This window comes from Schistocerca gregaria, chromosome 1 (assembly GCF_023897955.1).
Source record: "Schistocerca gregaria isolate iqSchGreg1 chromosome 1, iqSchGreg1.2, whole genome shotgun sequence".
NCBI lineage: Eukaryota > Metazoa > Arthropoda > Insecta > Orthoptera > Acrididae > Schistocerca > Schistocerca gregaria.
Genome location: NC_064920.1, coordinates 923,565,081 through 923,585,301, shown reverse-complemented (window position 1 = coordinate 923,585,301; position 20,221 = coordinate 923,565,081).

Here is a 20,221-nt window from a genome sequence, read left to right as displayed (position 1 = left end):
CTGTCACAAAGATCACAACAAGTGCAAATTTTTTTCAAGAGAGGTTAACTATTTGGCAAATTTTTTTATTTGTGCACTTATTTATAGAGGAAAAAAGCATTAAATTTTTAAATATTGTGATATCATTTCCAATGAAATAGGTATCAAAATTACTGAAGATGTTAGAAAACTTAAGGGATTTAAAATTTAATTTCCAAGAACTGAGCTAGAATCAGTCTTTGATAAAAAAAATTATAATGAAAATTATGGGTTTCAATACCGAGAATATTTTAAATTGAAGGTTTATTTTTAAATCATTTTTATTGTCTTGGCACAGAAACCCCAAATGATGATAAGTACTGGCATATAATATTCCTGCATTGAAAAGTGCAGAAAGGAGAAACCATGGTTAATCTTGGTGTTGTGAGACTGCAGCAATTGGGAATGCAGGAACGAAATCGCCAGTAACCTTGAAGAGTGGTAGTGTGGCACAACAGCTGTGTAGGGAAGGAGTGCTGTACGGCATGACGAAAGTTCAAATTCCTGTGACTTTATTTAAGGCTCCATCCAGTGATACGTTTGGGATTGCATGATTGTTTGACATACAGCACTTACTGGGGCAGAAATTGTAAACAGTTCAAATTTGTTAAGGTGGCAAGTGTGGGAACTTTGGTCTCCAAAAGTGTATATTTAAGGATATAAGCATTTTCAAATTGAATGACGAGAGAATTCGAAACAATAAGTAAGACAGAAAATCTCTGGAAAGAAGGGACATCATCTATAAATTGGCATTTGATGGAAATTCAAAATATGAATTACTCTTAAGCCTGTGTACCGATCACGAATGGTTTGAGTCATCAAGGCTCAGTGGGATTAAGGTGAGCTTCTTTGCCAACTGTAATATCACATTAGGATGCTTAGAGACTTTAAATGTCAGGCTGTAGAGGAATAAATGTGGAGTATTTACTAGTTTGTCCAAGTTTGATAGGAAAGGAATAATTAAAGACTTTTACTGTAGTTTTAATACGTGGTCTGGAGAGTGAGTTTCAACAGCAGTTCAAGGATTTAGATGATTTTTCCAGAAGGCTTGTGAAGCAAAACGGAAATAGCAATCTTGCTTGCATCAAATGTTGAAATCTTTGGCTCTAAAGACAAGCAGGATTTATGAAGTTACACAAATTGTGGAATTTAAAGATGTCATCCTAGAGCATATGTTCTTGTTAATTTGGAAAATTAGTTGTTACGTAATTACAGGCACAGGTTTCTGTATTTTGTATCGCTGTGGTGTAAATTTTGATCTGTGTTGTATAGAAATGCATGCTAAAGGAAAGGTGGTTCTGTTCTTGCAGCAAAAGAAGCCATTTATGAGAACTTCTGAACTACAGAGTGTGGCCAAACTCAGCATGGAAAAAAAAGTTCAATGTATAATCTTATATGGTTGCTGAGTTTAAAAGAAAGCAGAAGGTGGATATGGGAGCCACACTTGAAAAAGAAAAAAGGGAATACCATGATTGATATACATTATCAGTTTCACACCAATGCTGGATGTTGCACTGGCCAATGCCAATGGAAGGTGTCAGTGACTGACCCCACAACCATCACACATTCTCTATCTAGCATAAATCACATTACTTATGTATTTCCATAATTTTGGCAGATTAGAAGATTAAAATGTTGATTATTATTACTAGGCAAGGGTTTCTGGGAGATTTAAAAAAATAGTTTTTTTACATTAGTTTGTATTAATTTCAAAATTACAAGGATTGCTCAGATTCACATTCAGAATATTTGACAATATGAGCTACTTACTTCTAGGGGTGTGTAGGGCAGATATACTTCCTGCTAGAGGTGCAAGCCTTCATGTACTTATGGTCTTTGTTCTGGCACATAAGTAACAGCATCATTTCTTTTGCAGACTATGCACAGCTGCACGTGTTACTTTCCACATAACGTTCTTTCGTCTGCTCGCAGCACTTTGATTTTGATTACATTCATACCCAAAAGTTGATATTGCTGTAGTGTATTTTGAGTGTAGGCCTACAGAGTTTTGAACTCATCTTTTCATGTTGAGGTCACGAAGCTCACGAGCAAGATCTTTCAGGTACTTCTTTCTTCCAGAACTCTTTGTTGGTTAATTCTTTATCCATTCCACAGGGGTGAAAGCTATATGGACAAAGAGGCAACAAGCCACATAGTTCCATTCCTGACCACTAGAGGTGCTAGGAGTCAAACGAAGCTGGAATTGACCAATGAGACCTTTCTAAACACCAATGACGGTTGATTTGAAATATTCTATCGTCTTGCTCTGTACTGAACTATGTGTTCCTCGTTCACAGTCGTCTTTGTATTTGTTTCATTTTTACATACTACTTATCTGCATTATAAATAGATTTACTTTAAATTCATAAAGTTCACTGTGGAATTGAAGAGTTTTCCTGTTGGAAAATGTCCTCAATTAATTGTAAGGTAAGATATTTAATTTGTCATTAAATAATCTCATAGCATATAAATGAAATGTGTTCTCTTCTATCGTGAATTAATCAGTGTGGTTTCTGCTTGTTTATTTAAATAATTTGGATATGTCTGTAGTACTTTTATTTAATGAAGACTTTTATGTTATTTTCAGAATATTCAACACAACAGATTGAAGTTGAAATACTCCTGCTGTTCATCTGGCTATTACATGGGTTCAACAGAGCAAATTTGCAACAAGCATTTCAACAAGTTTCCAAATCAACCTCAAGAGTTGCTTCTAAAGTTGAAGAGTGTTTGTAAACTGACACCAGATGTGAACTGTGCTTCTTATTTTGTTTGTGAAGGTCATTTTTTCGAAGAAGATTTTATGAGTAAAAGTAGGCATAGGCTAAACAGGTCTGTGTTTCCAAAACATATGACAGGTGTTCCTATTGAAATTGCCAAAATCGGTAGTGAATCAGGTGACACTTGTTAATAATGAATTGGGCCTACCAAGCACTAGTGGTGCTATGGCAACTGTTCAGTTTACAACTGCTAATCCCAGAAGTCAAACTGGTGTTAATGAACTACAAAGCATTACTTGTGCTGTTGCAAGTAGTTCTCATGTCGGTGTTTGTACCAGGCGTGGATTAGGTGAAACTGGTGTTAATAGTGAATTAGACTAAATAAGCTCTAGTTGTACCATGGAAAATCTTTATTATACAGGTGCCACTACCATAGGTGAAACTGATGTTAGAGAATTACCTAGCACTAGTTGTGCTCAGTAGAGTAATTCATTGAGTGATGCACTACTTAATTTTTTTTACTCCCCTCAAAATGAATCTGCAGATAGTGAGGAAACATTCTGTAATGACGAAAGTGGGGTTTTAGGTACAGAGGTTTCAAAAACAGACTTAACTCTAACAAAATCAAAAATGTACAAGATTCAATGAAATATTCTAACAAGGCTATCAAAACTGAAAACGAAGCTACATCATGAAAAATAAGAACTGAAAGCACTTAAAAATATATATGAAAGCAACACTTTCTGTTTCATTGAATCTAATTTTAACTCTGTTGCCAAAGATTTCATGAACAGCCAATTACAAAATGTTCATCGATCAGAAAATTAAAGGTGATGGACACCTGAGGGCAAAGTATTTGCTTTATCCTTATATAAAAGAAGTCCCTGCCTATACAAATATTTGTCAGCTCATTTTTATCTTCCTTCTGTGAGGTATCTCAAATGTCTGTTCTCTTCTATATCAGGACTGAATACTTCAGTCATGAATGTAACGAAAGCAGAAGTTGATGTAATGAACAACAGTGACAAATACTGTGCTTTATTGTCTGATGAAATGTCTTTAGAAAGAGGGTTGTATTATAATGCAAGCAAACAAGATATTTCAGGGTTTCAAGATTTAGGGCATTTGGGGAGGTCAAATGTTAATGCAAATCATGCATTACTTTTCATGGCAAGAGTCATACATAAATCTGGAAGCAGATTGTTGCTTATTATTTCACTCACAAATAAGTTTCTAGTACCACTTTAAAAAGTTTTATTACCTATGTCGTAAGGCAATTGAAAGAAAGAGGGCTAAAGCTAGTTTGTACAGTTTGTGACCAGGGTGCAACCAACTAGAGAGAATTGAAGGAACTCTGCTGTGAGAAATCTACTGAGACCAGTCCATTTCATTTAGTAGTCAGAGATGAACCTATTGCACTTGTTTATGATGTCCTACATCTATTAAAAGATACTACAAATGCTCTGCTAGGAAATAAAATACAGTATGGGTTTAAAAAAGGGGCCAGTTTTGAATATATTCACAGGGGTTTTCCTCTGGATCAGTAGAATATGTTTAAGACATTGCCAAAACTACATAGGAATCATTTTTATTTAAAGGATTCTTTTACTAAAATGAAAGTCAAGGTAGCTGCAGCCCAGCTTAGTCATACAGTTGCTGCAGTTACTGAAACTTAGGTGGCATTTAATATCTTACTTGCTGAGGCAATATACACTGCAGAATTTGTTGAAAAGATGGATTGTTTATATGATTCACTGAACAGTTCCTATTGTAATCCACAAGATGGCAAGTCTGGTGAGTGTGCCCTCTCTGCAGAGTCACCATATATTGAAATGTGGTACAGTGTGTTAAAGGAAATGGAAAATTGGAAAGTGTTGGAGCTAGGCACAGGGAGAGATAAGACAAATACGTTCAGTGTCAAAAGTGGGTGACAAACTACAATAAGATCACTGATGTTCATTTGGAACAGATTAAAAAATGGCTTTCATTTTTTTAAGTACAAGTGCTTACAATCAAGGCACAGTGGAAAATATATTTTGTTGTATGAGGCAGCATGGTGTTGCAAACACCAACCAAACTTGCTTTCAGTTCAAAGCTTCATTGAAAACAGTTATAATAAATAACATATCTTTACCTACAAATTCAGTAGGTAATTGTGAGGATGATAGATGCATACCATTAAGCAATTTAAGGTAATTTTTGGGAGCTAGTGATGACAACTTACTTGACTTCACAGTAGACCATTGCCTTATGGATCAAAGTCTTTTATATTGTGTCCCTGCTGATAATGAAGCTGCTGCTGGTAGTGGTGGGGCTGATGTAAGAAATGACAGACAAGCACTAGCATATGTAGCTGATTACATTCTACGAAAGATGGGTGTAACACCTGAAACCAACTGTAGTGACTGTAAAACAACTCTGTTCTCACCAACACCCACAGAGCATCATTTATTTACAAGTTTCAGAGAATATGATGCATTAAACCCAAAATTTTTGTATGCTAATAACAGCATAATGCCCATTGTAGCAAATATTTGTAGTCAGTTGTATGCAGTCTTAGATAAATGTGAACACCATGAACAATTGGAGAATATGTTATATTCACTGTTCAAGTTTCCAGAGGAAATAACATTTTGCAATGCCCATTTTTCTGAACAGTATATTTTAATACAGTGTGTACCACCATTGCTTCACAAGTATGTGAAATTTGGAAACACACCATCAGTAATAAAAGACTTGATATTTTTAAAGACAAATTCATTAAATGGTTTAAAGCCTTATAACAGTTAAAAGAAAATTTTTAGTGTGTGCTTGAGAAATAAAAAGTAAGTATCGTTTTTATTTCACTGTTTTTATCTACCTTTCCTGCTTTTGGTGCTTGATATTGATGTTTTCTTTTTTGTATTGAATCATTTACAGTAGTAAAATGGAGGAACCTTTTTAAGAAATTTATGGTCAGTAGTGCAAGTTTGATGGGCAGTTCCTCAGAATTTATAGTCCTGAAACATAGTGGTAACAAATTTTAGAATTTTTCATTAATTAATACTATGATAAATATTTCTTAATTGAACCTCTTTGACTGCTGCTTATTCTCTCAATAATAGGCTTTTTGCGCCACTGATCCAGCAGCTTGCATAACGTAAAAATTATGATCTTGTTCAGGAATACCTGTAGTCCAGTTTAGCTGCCAAAATGTTATTTTTTTTTGCTTCAATTATTTACACTCCTACCTTGTTTCGACTTACTCTCTGTTTCAAGAGCTGCATCTAATTCTTATCAACCATAAAACCTACTAGAGCTTTTACATGTTGATAGATAACAATATAAGCATGTCAATTTAAAAGCCTATTTTTGACGTTTGCGCCTGACAGTCGCTGCTCCTATCATGTTTCCTTGTCTGTCAACGCAAACGTCAAAAAGAGACTGAAAATATTACTGAATAGGTTACTCTCTGCTGTAGTACAGTGTGATATACCTGTGTTTCAATTATGTTATTATAATGCCAGCCAAAATAATTACATAGCACTCCCAGAAATATAAAGTAATAGAATTAAAATTAAAATAAAAACCTATAATGTAAGTAAACTAGAGGGGATGCAACCCACAATGTTTTCATATTTCAGTTCATATCCATACCACTTGAGGCGCTGCTGTTCTATGGTCCATTCCTTGTGTGTATCTTGAAATACAAAATACGAATTGCTGCAATGTCAATCAAGTTGAAAAACACACCCATGGTCATCGACGCGTTGCTCGACGGCAGCTGTATGTTCTTACACACTAATCAACTCTATCCACTCCTGACTATGTACAATTGTAGAATAGGATGGTGTCTCGCTTCTTCCATCACATTCATATCATGATGTTGGGTTGACAATACTGTAACAACTTTTCCTTTCTTAGGCACGAAAGTGACTAAAGTTGCATCATCACTAAAGGCAAATTGGATTGTTCCCAGTGTAGCTTTTTTTAGAGGAACAGGACGGAGTTCTGTAGAAACATCGCGTTTGCCACTTCAAATAGTACCAACTGTAGTTATTTTCTGTTTCAAAAGATCAGATGCGAGTGGAACAGTAGTGAACTTCCTGTCCATGGTAACGTTTCTTCCAGATTGTTTCAAGTTAGACATTTCAATCAATCTTCTAACTATTTCAGGACCACTGTTATGGTTCTTCTCATAAGCGAGCTTTCCAGCGTTGGGATCCGCAAAGAAGCAGTATTTCGTATCTGAATCACATAACAGGTTCACCTCTATTCCATATTTTCCTGGTTTTGTTGTAATATATAGCCTGAATGGGCATCGCCCATGGAAGGTCATAAGTTCTTCATCCAATGTGGCTGACTCACTAGCATTATAAAACTCAGGAAATTTACTGTCATGTTCCATATGTCCCTGATAGGAGCAAATTTGTCTGTCTGTTTTCTAGCTGCTCAAGTTAGCACTTCAGTAAGAGCCTCAGCCTATGCTCCAAAAACGAAGCTCAGTAGATCGGAAAGTTTTCTTTACTAAATTTATCATGTAAACTGCCTTGTTCTGTCTATGGACTCCAGAGTACAATAGAATTCCAATTGCTGACTCAATCTCTTCCCTTTCAAATGCTTTCGAATTTTTTATGAATATATCTCCAGATGATTCCCTAAGATTTCCAAGCTTTTGATTGGTACACATCAAAATGTTGTCCAGGATGTTATCATCGAAGTACATGAGAAAAGCTTTACCTGGTGTATCAGGTTTTATCCCTGGCTTACTGCCTTTCGGGGTTCTCATTACGTTAGCAACAGACCTCCTGCTTTGATTTATGTTAGAGCTTCTCTTCCATATCATACTTGGCAGGTCCACCATGTCTTTTTCAAGTTGATCAATTTGTGATTTCGGCCTGGGTGGTCTTCTTGTTGGTTGAATATCTATAAAAATATAAAAACACAACCGAACACTAGCAAACTAAGCACTCTACTGAGACACACATGCTAACATACTCCAAAATATCTGCAAAAAAAAATAAAAAATCAATACTTGCCCTGTTCACTTTCATCCAACTCGCTGCTGTCAGAACTACTTGATCTGGAATTTCCATGACTACATCTTCAGTTTCACTGCTTGAGCTTTCGGATAGTTCACCACTAATTTCGTCATGTGTCAATTTCATCCTCTTCTACATTCTGCCAAATACCACAAAGATATTACCTTCCACTCACCACACTGTTTATCGGTTGACTACGAGTGGTGATTGTTGACCTGCTACACCTTCAGTTATAACGATCGCTATAGCTCAAAAATGAGTGTAAACCAAAAGCTGTTCTTATTGTTGATTGAAGAAATGATAATTACGATAATGTCATGTAGTTATTAAATAAACCACTGTAAACGACAGGAGTTTTAGCCTAAAAACTTCGTTGCGGTCAGTTACTGATCGTCCCCCCCCCCCCTCCCTCATTGGTATGCAACTGTTAATGACATTACCCTACTGGATAAGAGAAGGCGTTTCTAGTGCTTTAGAAAGCTTCACAATTGTGCAGCTGTACACACCTGAACAGTGTGGAATAGTCCTTCCATTGCTCATTCTGTTCTCTTTTTTTTTTTTCATTTCCTAGCATACATAATGGAATAGGGTAAATTTTCATGACTATTGGAGAATTTCTTCAAATGGCAATTAAAATAAATGCGAATATTGATAAGAAGTTCATAAAATAAATTTCTACAGTACATACGGATGTTGGTAAATTATTGCATCAAGAAATACATGCCAGATATTGCCCCATGGTCCATAATGGAACAACGAAGATTCAACCATCGGCGGCCACGATCCTAGTCCTGGTGCTAGCGCACTATCTTTGGCTCCAAGCAGTCCCACACTTCATCTTCTTGGATTACCAGCATCGTTCTCTAGTCATTAGCAATAGATTTCAAGACCGTCATGTGTCAACATTTCATAACAGTTTAGTAGCAGAAGAGGAGGACCTGTCGAATGGTCCCCAAGCACTCAATGAATATCTCAAATCGTCATATTTCTGTGAGGGAATTGTGAAAAAAACTATTTTCTCTAAACCTACGGAGTTTGTGGAAGATTTCTAAATTCGTACTTCAGCAAATTTCGAAACTAGTGCCAAATCAGAATATTTTTTGGGAAGTTTTTCACTTGTATAAAAGATGCAATTTGTTTGAGGCATAACCTTTACAAGATAGTGTTAGTGACGATACGTTCTCATAACGTCAGGGCTAATGTTCTTATTTCATTTTCGTGTAAACCCTTCACTCTTTGATCTCTTGAGGAAGGACTAATAATTGTGACCCAAAATTTCTTATCCAAAATACTTTGCCCCAAGTGTTTTATGATCCTTCGCAGGCGTGCGTTATGACCTTAGTTTTTCCACACTGCATTTCTGAATTGGACCCTGAGTCAACTTCCGAACGTGCAGGTGACAACTAATTTAACACTGAACTTAGGCGTTCCTTGGTGTACGAATTTCCAATCGAAGATTCTTATCCGTGTAAAAACTACCGGAGGAAGAAATTACGATTCCCAGATTAGGTTTCCAAGTAAAAGAAATGTAACAAGAAGAGAAAAAACAAGCAGATTTACGTCTGAGATCTCATCTGGCTGCCGGCGGGCCCCAGCACTCTTGAGCTAAATGAGAAAAGTATTACACGGCGTAACAAGAAAGGCCTCGCGATGAGCACTGCCCCGCCCCGTGGGCTCACAGTGAGAACAAAGGCGTGCGATTCTGAACAGCAGGTAATGAAAGACACACGTATCCAGCGTTGCAGTTAAGCGGTACCTCAAGGACCACCGTAAAAACCGAGCAGACTAACAACCGTTTAAACACATTCCACAGACAGCAGTATTCTACACTGGAAAAGACGTCGCTGAAGCAATCCAGTTTATTTACTGGAGATATATAAGTGTTGGGCATAGTATTTGTAGGAAACTTGTATGATTACATAGCTGGTGTGTTATTTTTGCTCCACTATTAACTTCCGAAATGGGAGCACTTGCCTGTAAACATGACAGTTTATTTCAGACATCAACAATAAGCAAATGATAGAGTCACGATTAGCAATGATTTAACGAAAGGGCAATTAATGATTTTGGCATGTAGGTTAAATACTGACAACTGCCACAATGACGTGAAAACAGGTAAAAGTTTGTTAACGAAAACGTCGGTTCAGTGCGCTATTTCCACAGTTCTTCAGTTTTTCCGATAATATACGGAAGGAGCTTTGCCGACAACAATTTTAGATTCTAGGTAAATCATATAATAAAAATTAACCAACATTTCAGTCACAGAATCAGTAATTTTTTTCTCTTCTAGGTCATAATTTCACTCAAGATACAATTAACCATAATTTCATTACATTTTAGCTTCTTTCAGCGATAATAAGTTACAGGATACAAGAATAAAAGCAATAACAAACTTCACACAATTGTCAATATACAGTAATCATAAATGTCCGTTTTAAAATGAGTAAACATCTAATACGATTGTGTGATACAGATTGTAATTTCAGGCCAAGTAACCTATCTTAGCTCTGCACTACACTTCGAAGTTTCACAGATACATGATACTGTTTTTCACCATAGATACCAAATCCCTGCAAACAACGGTCAGAACTTTGTACCAATAATTCAATTCCTCGACAGTAGACATCCACTTCTTGGTCACGGACCAATTCAAGAACCCCTCTGTGTGAACGTCGTCATCGTTCAACGATCTGTTTCTTTCACATGTCCTTTCAGATTGCCGAAAGCTGTGGATTTCCTGATTGTATTTCGTCTATTTACTGTGAGAATTTCTCGTCAATCTCTGCATGATTACATGTTTTACCCACAAGAATCATACTGTCTTGGTTACTTTGGAGTACATGTCCAGTTCTGCGCAATTTCAGTCGCATTCTGTTTCTGCGGAAGAGCCAGAACATTTTCTTTCCTCTGGTAATGCACCAATCCTGTTGTGCAATGGTCTTAGCGTAGGACTGTATGTGCAACTTTCTTTCTGAAGTCTCTACGTATCTATTGTACTGATGTGGTTTGCATAAAACTACTACATATCTCGTAACACAGATTACAATGAACTGCTTTTCCTGCTCCTATTATTAATAAAATGAAGAAAAACGGTCATGAATTCACAGCTCAAAGTGCGCTAACTTGGTGCGTTTCAGGCACGTATCGAAATCCAACAGCGGCTGGACGTTCGGCTCTTTCCCTGCACATTACGTTCTTCAGATCTGTCTCCAATTCATACATCCGGTCATGGTTTGCTGAGAGAACGGCAAGCCACCGCTCCCCAGTCACTACGAGGAACTCTAGTTAGTGACATTGTTGCTGGCAATGTGTCTGCTCTCTGTACTAAATGTCTCACTCAGTATAACCCCCATCCCCCAACCACCCCAAAAAAAATACCACATACAGATTTAAACAAGCCGTCTTCATACTATTGTATGCACATAATTATTAAAATTTCGTCATTTGCTGACCCTGCATGTATTCCAGTTCCATCTGTGAAACAGTGTGTTATCAGAAGACTGTCTTAAAGAACAACATTTCGGATTTCTTGAACTGTGGATAGACAGAAATTTTCCTTTCGAAGCATTACACAGTAAGACATAGAAGTCTTTAGTGATGTGAATCATATTTAAGAATAGGACTGAGATCAGATGAAAAATGCCAAGAACTGTCTAAAGAAAAAAGAAGAAGACGCACCACGATGGAATTATCCAAATGAGACGAAAAAAATCATTAGAATGTAAGAAAAAAAATGATGACTAAGGAAAAGAGTGCCACAAACTCAGTAAGTCAACAACGAGTAGGTCCACCAGTGTGGCCATATGCAAGCAGTGATAGCAGTGATTGATTGTGAGAGTTACTGGATAGCCTCCTGAGGATATGGTGCCACATTCTGTACAACTGGTGCGTTACATCGTCAAAATCCGAAGCTGATTGTAGGGCTTTGCCCATAATGCTCGAAACGTTCTCAGTTCGGGAGAGATTCGGCGATCTTCCTGGCCAAGGCAGCGTTTGTAAAGAATGAAGACAAGCTCTAGAAACATTCGCCGTGTGTGGGCGGGAATTATGTTTCTGAAATGTGAGCCCAGCATGGCTTGCCACGAGGCGCAACAAAACGAGGCGCAGAAGATTGTCGACATGCTGTCAGAATGGTATCCCGCCGCTGTCAAGGGAGTCTCCACACACGTCTTTGGTCTGGAATGTCAGTGAGTCGATCATAAATGTCTTTAGTGAAGAATCCCACTTCGATGTGAGTCCCCGATGAGCGGCCAGTTGTATTGTAATAAATTGTTTGTCTGTACATGTACATCGCATTTATTGAATGCCATCCATTTCCGATAATTCCTCCGCGAAGATTGGTTTCATTGTTTGGCCATACAGCATATAAAGACGTCAGGCTGATGAGTATTTGTTCACCTTAGGGAAGGTAATTTACTTTTCAGGTATTTTTATGGACACAAAAAAATGAAAATACTGTAAGCAAACGAAAGTTCTTGTTGGTGTCTTCTCCATAATTACTGATTACTCTGAAACAATATCCCCTTCTTGATGGATTATGAGATACCGTTGAGAAGTCTGTACACTAATAAGAAAGTGTCCAACTAAAATTATCTGATATTATTCATAAAAATCAGTTACATGGTATCATTAAAAGTGCACGACGAAAGATGATTTTCCATCTGAATAAAGCCATAAGAGGATGATATGTTTTAGGCAGAGCATTGCAATCAGCAAGACACCTTCACAGGATAGCTCCAATTACGCAACAAATCACTACTGTTACCGTTTGGATCTATACAATGGGAAGAATCTCACTTGGAGTAAACGAAATATGTGTGGGTAAAGTACTTCGAAGCAACTGGAAGTTCTTGGAGAAGGAGATATCTGAAACTGAGGAATTTGGCTTATGATGAAATAAAATGTGTGCTTACCTGTAACTGTGATAGTGGAACTCAGGCAAGACAGTTAGGTTTCCGACTCTATGCTAACCAATAACTTCAAACCTGTGGGACCAGTAAAGAAATTACGGATACAACATTCTGGAACATATTGAACGTCATTATCACTAACGTCTGATTGGAGCGCAGTCATCAAGAATACTTAGGCAACTATCTAAATACTGAAGATTATTTAAAATAACATATAACACAAAGTCGTTGAGTCAAGTTATACGTGATAATACTAGATCGTTCATTTTATTTTCGACAGTTAAACAGCTTAAGGAAAAGTTTTAACTAGTTGGTTACTTTAATGTTCTGTGGGTTATTTGCAATATAAATCTTAATGACGTGGAATGAGTCAATTTACAGTCACATCACAATTTAATTTGTAAGGCTACATTTTTTTAAATGTACAGATGTCAGTAATTCCTCCCCACCCCAATTGTCATTTCCGTACTACCTCTAAATGTGCAGAAACGAATATTTTGCTTCTTTTTAAAACTGAGAATGGAACCATTCATGGAACACCAATGCGAATCTAGATGGAGCCCGGCTAAACCCCAAGTGTGATTTCACACCAGTCAGAAGAATCTCCCTTGATTGTAGTTGTAGCTGTTGCTGTTGTTGTTGTTGTTTCTGTTGTTGTGGTTTTCACTCCGAAGACTGGTTTGATGCAGTCCTCCACGATAATTTAACCTGTGCAAGCCTCTTCATCTCCGAATAACTACTACAACCTACATTCTTCTAAATCTGTTTACTGTATTCATCTCTACATCTCTCTCTACGACTTTGATCCCCCACTCTTCCGCCAGTACTAAATTGGTGATCCCTTGATGTCCTACCAACCGATCTCTTCATTTTGACAGGTTGTAGTGCAAATTTCTCTTCTCCACAATTTTATTCATGACCTCGTCATTAGTTACGTGATCGCCGGCCGCGGTGGTCTCGCGGATCTAGGCGCGCAGTCCGGAACCGTTCGAATGCTACGGTCGCAGGTTCGAATCCTGCCTCGGGCATGGATGTGTGTGATGTCCTTAGATTAGTTAGGTTTAAGTAGTTCTAAGTTCTAGGGGACTGATGACCACAGCAGTTGAATCCCATAGTGCTCAGAGCCATTTTTTTTAGTTACTTGATCTATCCATCAAACCTTCAGCATTCTTCTTTAGTGGCACATTTCAAAAGGTTCTATTCTCTTCTTGTCTAAACTGTTTATCGTCCATGTTTCACTTCCATACATGGCTACACTCCGTACAAATACTTTCAGGAAAGACTTCCTGACACTTCAGTCTATACATGATGCTAACAAAATTCTCTTTTTCAGGAATGCTTTCCTTGCCATTGCCAGTCTACACATTATATGCTCCCTACTTCGACCATCATCACTTATTCAGCCTCCCAAATAGCAAAACTCATTTGCTACTTTGAGGATGCCATTTCCTAATTCAGTACCCTCAGCATCGCCTGATTTAATTCTACTACGTTCCATTCTCCTCGCTTTGTTTTGTTTGATGTTCATCTTATATCCTCCTTTGAAAATCCTCTCCATTCCGTTCAAGTGATCTTCCAAGTCCTTTGCTGTCTCTAACAGAATTACAATGTTATCAGCATACCTCAGAGTTTTTATTTATTCTCCCTGGATTTCAGTCCTTATTCGAAATCTTTGTTTTGTTTCCTTTACTGCTTGCTTAATATATTGATTGAATCACATCAAGGATAAGCTACAACCCTGTCTCACTCCCTTCTAAACCACTGCTTCCCTTTCGTGCCCCTCGACTCTTACAACCACCATCTGGTGCACAAATTGTATACAGCCTTTCGCTCCATGTATTTTCCCCCTGGAACCTTTAGAATTTGACACAGAATATTCCAGTCAACAATGTCAAAAGCTCTAAGTCCACACATACTATGAACACAGGTTTGCCTTTCCTTAACTGATCTTCTGTGAGAAGACGTAGGGTCAGAATTGCCTCGCGTGTTCCTACATTGTCCTGTAACTGAAACTGATTTTCTCCGAGGTCGGCCTCTATCAGTTTTTACGTTCTTCTCCAACAGATTCCTGTCAGCATTTTGCAGTTCGGTAATTGGGATTATTATATTCTTCTTGGTATTAGGGTATTTCACCTGTCTCATACACTCTGATTACCAGATGGAAGAGTTTGGTCATGGCTGGCTTCCCCTAGGCTATCAGTAGCTCTACCAGTATGTTGTCTACAGTCGAAGCCTTGTATCGACTTAAGTCATTCAGTGCTTTGTCAAATTCTTCACGCAGGGTCATATCTCTCTTTTCATATTCCTGTACATCCTCTTAATTTCCATACTATTGCCCTCAAGTACATCTCCCTTGTATAGACCCTCTAGAAACTCCTTCGACTTTTCTGATTTCCCTCCTTTGCTTAGGACCGGTTTTCCATCTGAGCTTTTGACATTCATGTAGGTGGTTCTCTTTTCACTAAAGGTCTATTTAATTCTACTGTAGGTACGATCTATTTTACCCCTAGTGATACATGCTTCTACAGCCTTACATTTGTTCTCAAGTCATCCCAGCTAGCCACTCCTACGGACTTAATTTTTTAGACGTTTGCATTCCCTTTCATTGTATTTTTATATTCTCTCTTTTCATCGATTATATTCAATATCTCTTGTGCTATCCAAGGATTTCTACTACTTCTCGTATTTTTACATACTTGATCATCTGCTGTTTTCACTATTTCCTCTATCAAAGCCACACATTCTTCTTCTACTGTATTCCTTTACCCTGTTCTTGTCAAACGGTCACCAATGTTACCTTTGAAACTCTGGAAAACCTCTGATTCTTTCAGTTTATCAAGGTTCCAACTTTTTAAATTCCTGCCTTTTAGCAGTTTCTTCAGATTTAATCACAACCAGTAACTTGTGGTCAATGTCCTCATCTGCCCATGGAAACGTGTTACAATTTAAAATATGGTTCCTGAATCTCTGCCTAACCAGTATATAATGAATCTGAAACCTTCTGGTGTCTCCAGGTCTCTTCCATGTATACAATTCTTAAAATATGTGTTAGCTATGATTAAATTATGCTCCATGCAAAGTTCTACACGGCAGCTTAACCTTTCAATCCTTAACCCCAGTCTCTATTTATCTACTATTTTTCCCTCTCGTCTTTTACCTACCAAGGAATTCCAGTCGCTCTTGGCTGTTACATTTTCGGCTCCTTTAACTATCTGAGTAGTTAATATTATCTCATCATACACTTCTTCCCCTCCTCATATGCAGAGCTAGCTGGCATATCATCTTGTACTACTGTGGTGAGTGAGGGCCTCATGTCTATCTTAGCTACAATAACGCATTCACTAAGCTCTTAGTAGTATCTTTTCCACGTTGACTTTTTTTTCATTTTAAACTTACTCCTGCATTATCACTATTTTATTTTGTATTCACCTGACCAGAAGTCCTGTTCCTCCTCCAATCGAACGTCTCTAATTCCAGCCATATCTAACTTCGACCTATCCGTTTCCCATTTTAAATTTTTTAAGCTACATGCCCGATTAAGGGATCTGGCATTCCACACCCTGGTCCGTAGAACTAAAGTTTCTATTCTCCTGATAACGACGTCCTCCTGAGTAGTCCCCGCCGAGAAATCCGGATGGGGGAGTATTTTATCTCCAGAATATTTTACCTCAGAAGATGCCATCATCATTTAGTCATACAGTAGAGTTGCATGTCCTAGGGGAAAAATTATGGTTGTAGTTTCCCCTTGCATTCAGTCGTTCACAGTATTAGCACAGCAAGGAAATTTTGCATGGTGCTACAGGGCCAGGTCAATCAATCATCCAGACTGTTATGAAGAACCAGTACAGGAACACTCACTTATGATTGATAGTTTGCAGGATATTGTCTTCCTCCACTACATTCGACAAAATTTTATGCAGATCTCTGCAAGTGAGTACTGGCCACGTGCTCTAGTGGGGTGATATGCCTATATGTATTATGCTCGGTGTCAACACAGAAACAGCATTTGTTTATTAGATACGTTGAGACAGAGGCGGTAAAATTTTACCGTAGGTTCTATTTTAAGGAGTGGTATAACTGTCTAAAGTTTGGATCCAGGTAGTTCTCTCAAAACTACATCGACTTTGCTCCGCCATACACCCGCAGATGGTGACCATCCTTAGGGGATGGTCCTTCGCCAACACAAAAGCATGTATAGTCGACTAAACTATAGGAGATAAAAGGACGGCCGCCCCATCTGCAACATGCAGATACACACGCCCGCCTCCACACACTATCCCCCCTGTGAGGGGGCGACCTTACATGGACGAGGCTTGCCCCCAAACGCCTCTAATAGTCCTTTTATTCTGTGTTGGAGATTAATTGTGTTTAACGTCAATGCTTCTCTTATAATCAAGCACCTTTTAAAAAGGAAAACACAGTTGCGGCGATAGTAAATATCATCTTTCCACGAAAATAGCCACAGTATGTTTTCTTTAAGTTTATGAACAGAAACGGTATAGTTATTACGTTTGACAGCAAGATATAATTTGCATCTCATTATTTTATGATATCCAATGAGGAGCACCACCACTGATTACAAATGATCAGAGGCCTATACACTTCCAACCTGCATAAAACTGGGCACAAACTCCCACTGTTTTGCTGCGAAAATCACCAATCACCGCAGAATGTCCTCATTATTTCCAAACAAACATTGTAGTAAAGAAAAACCTAGAATTTAATCTCCACAGAAGAAACATAGTTGTTATGAAATTTATTTCAGCTTGATGGACAAATTACACAACCTGAGAGCATCTCCCACATTCAAATCAGTCTCTATAAATAAACTGCCTTGCACGTGTGTACTACAAACATTTCAGACATGTGAAATATTATTACAGAATAATATCTTTCACGCCACTATCCTCCATTTGGAAAAACACTACAACACGCTGTAATCGAAGAGGACGTTGGTGTTATGTACAGTATGCAAGTCCCATTTTACCAATGCAAAGTTATATCACACATGCAGAAACAAAACAAACTGTTAGAGCCTGTCTTGTAATAGAACCTCCTATAAGAGTTTACCACGCCTCTCTCTCTCTCTCTCTCTCTCTCTCTCTCTCTCTCTCTCTCTTCAGTGTGCCTCATTTGGTATTTTTACTCCACAACACCCTTCTACCATGTTGTAGATTCTTATGTTATAGTTTTGTAAGCAATTGGATCATCATAGCCTGTTTTCCCGCAGTCTACTTACATTCAATATCTATTAGTTTTATGAGCAAACTCGGTGTAGTTTTGAGAGAACTACCTGGATCCAAACTTTAGTGAGTTATACCACTCCTTAAAATAGAACCTACGGTAAAATTGTACCGCCTCTGTCTCTTCTGACGTATCGAATAAACAAATGCTGTTTCTGTGTTGACACGGAGCATAATACATATAGGCATATCACCCCACTAGAGCACGTGGCCAGTGCTCACTTGCACAGATCTGCATAAAATTTTGTCGAATGTAGTGGAGGAAGACAATATCCTGCAAACTATCAATCATAAGTGAGTGTTCCTGTACTGGTTCTTCATAAGGAGTTTAAAAAATTGATTTTTGTGTAACACATTCAAGCAGGGTACAACTACAGTTTTTTACACCGCCAAACAGTTCGTTTTCATATCAGGACTTCGAGGTATGCGTCAGGTGCTAAAGTGTTGTTTACACGTTTTGATTCTTTGGATCTCACAGAAAGCTGAACATCGCTTGGTGTAAACTACGCAGCTCCCACAACATACAGAAGCGACATTTCTCATTGACAAAAATGAAGTAGACGTCGCAACACATGGAAACTTGAAGAGTTTGTAGGATTTTAGAGCGTTTCCAATAGCTATCCGAAGCGATGATCTAGACATTTAATCTCATCTTCCACATCGATAGGGTAGTGCAAATCTAGAGGGTTCCATTTCAACGATCATAGTGTCCTCATTTTGCAGTCATGCATTTGATTACTGTTCAATTGTTGACCATTACCGTAAGGTGCAACAGGAGGTGCGACAGCTGCAGCAGGATGACTTGGTTTGTTGTTATTACTGAAGACTCTAGATAATATTGTTACGAAATATCTCTAATATAACATGTATCGATGATGTTATGCTCTTTAGCAGGATCCATTTATATGTGCTCACATCCCTACAGAATCAGTTTGCGACGAGTTTTTCGCACTTTGCGGGTGCTAGGCACTGTCCAAAATAACGTATAAGTGGTTGAAAACGAGTTTTCACGACTGGTAGTACGCATGCTAGCTGTGTGAGTGCGAAGCTGTCAGTGGCGGACGCTTGTGGGTCCAATGCATAATTTGCTAAATGTTCGTCTATAAATTACAGTGCCTGGAATGCACATTCTGTAGACACGGGGAAGGGAAACTCTCATGTTCCAGGAAGCTAAGTGCTCTCGATACACTCTCAAGTAACACTAACATAAAATACCCAAAATCTTAATTTGGGGATGTCCAGACGTGGTTGTGGGGGCATACCAAAGTTGGAAGATGTAAACAAAAGGAGCGAATCTCATCTGGTAAGCAATAATAGCGTATACTTATGGAAAAAGATATCAGATCACCAGCAGGAATCAACTGTGTAAAAATGTCAGTTGCCTGTCGCTGATCTCTTCATTGTATAGTGGAAGTCAGATTAAGTGTAGAACGGTGCCACAGTTTTAGTTTCCATAAACTAAATCGTTACAAAAATCTGCAGACAAGCTCTCTGATGTGGTGTAGTGGTTCACAAATTTGTTTCCAGACTACCAGTTTGCAATCTGAACCACTTCTTGAGTTTCATCTACGTTCAAGACGACTGTTACTACAATTTTTGTGATCACCCTGTTCAAAAGGCACGCTTGTAGATCATCGGGAAGAGGGGAATACTTAGGATTCTTTTATTAGGCTGGTGTATAGGGCACCACAAATATAAAAAATCAAACAACTCATTGGCATGGGAGGAAAATGACTATCTACTAAAAGAAAATACATAAAAATATACAAAAAATGACATAAAATCGGTAAATATCGAGAAAAACCTGGTATAATTACGATAAATTACTTGTAAATACGTAAGACTAAGGGAAATACGATGAAACAAGTAAAGTCGCGAAGAAACTTGTAAAATACGTAAATCGACTGAGAATACATAAAATTAGATAAGGACTACCACGAAATGTGGCGAATTAATTATAAACCTCTCCCTCTAAACCACCTGGGGTTTCCTAACACATAGTCCCACAAAGGCGACATGAGTATTACACAGAAGCGCTATATTAAACCATGCAAAATATATGTGTCCCAATCCATGACTGTGTTGTCACACATGCAAGCGATTGTAGATATTGCCGAATTACGGCCGGTTCTCACAAACTATGCTATTTCTTCAGTATTAAGGAGAAGAGTCAATACGTTGACCAGACTTGGGCCATCATCTAAAATGTTCTCTATTATAGTGCACATGTTACATTTACCACCTTAAATAGTTTGAGGGAGGTGTACTCCAAAGATTTGGTCTTAGGACGAAATTGCTATATTATCCTA